General features: G+C 38.3%; 1 protein-coding gene across 1 annotated transcript in view; it reads left to right on the top strand.

Annotated features, from left to right (window-relative positions):
* Positions 1 to 808: 808 nt before the first annotated feature.
* Positions 809 to 908, top strand: part of LOC119587580 (putative uncharacterized protein DDB_G0290521) — a gene marked incomplete in the record, with an annotated part of 9693 nt that continues 9593 nt past the window's right edge. The window contains 1 exon segment of the mRNA XM_037936293.1: positions 809 to 880.

Raw genomic sequence — 908 nt, 5'->3', positions numbered from 1 at the left:
GAACCTTGTTGACTTACTGTAAGAGCGACCATACGTAGAAGAAAAACAATTTTCATTATCTTTATCATTATTTCAGTTTTCCATCTCCATCTTCTTGTCAAATATTGTTATCATTACTGCAACAACACGCATGTGAACGTATTCATTTATAATGTGTATACAGTGTGCTGTGTATATACATAGAGGTACCTATGGTTGTACAAACACACATTCATTCATACATTTCCATAACCCATAACATTTCGCTTATTCCAAGCATCATTCATCATACTTTATTCCCATCAAGTTTTCTCTGCCTTGTGTTCGATCCCACGTATTTTTTTTCAATATTTACAACTCTCTATATTCATTAATCTCCTTCGATCACTCGCTAAGAAAAAAAGAAGAAAAGAAAAAGAGGGTATAGCCTATCTAAATTTGGCGAGCCTATCCCACAAGGCTGAGAGAAAGGTCGTTCGTCGACAGCCAACCAGAGGCCGGAGATTCACTACTAGCTCATCGCTGTTCGTTAATTTTCGTTCGCTGGTGAACGTTTCGACGACCCTTAGCCTGGGAACGTTTTTTCTGTTTTTTGGATTTGTTTCGTGTTGTTTCGTGATTGTTTGTAGTAATTTTTATCCTACTTGGTTTGAGGTTAAGCAAAATGTCGATATAAATGGTTTAAAGAAAGAAACATATGAATGTAATCTGTCATCCCCACACCTAAAATATCAACCGAAACATTACGACACGGGGCGAAAACCTGTGAACGTTGTGCTGGAGTCGGGGTGGTCGGTCATGGATCCACAGCGAGCTATATAAACCGAACTTCCAACTGAAACCGACATCAGTCAAACAAACTTATCCTTCCTATAACTTTTCCCTGGAACTTGGCCATCAGGTGAGCTTGAAGAAAAAAAAAAGTGAAA

Source organism: Penaeus monodon, chromosome 22 (genome assembly GCF_015228065.2).
Source record: "Penaeus monodon isolate SGIC_2016 chromosome 22, NSTDA_Pmon_1, whole genome shotgun sequence".
NCBI classification, from domain to species: Eukaryota; Metazoa; Arthropoda; class Malacostraca; order Decapoda; family Penaeidae; genus Penaeus; species Penaeus monodon.
Note: the sequence above shows the minus strand (reverse complement) of the source record. Positions and strands in the feature narration are given on the sequence as shown.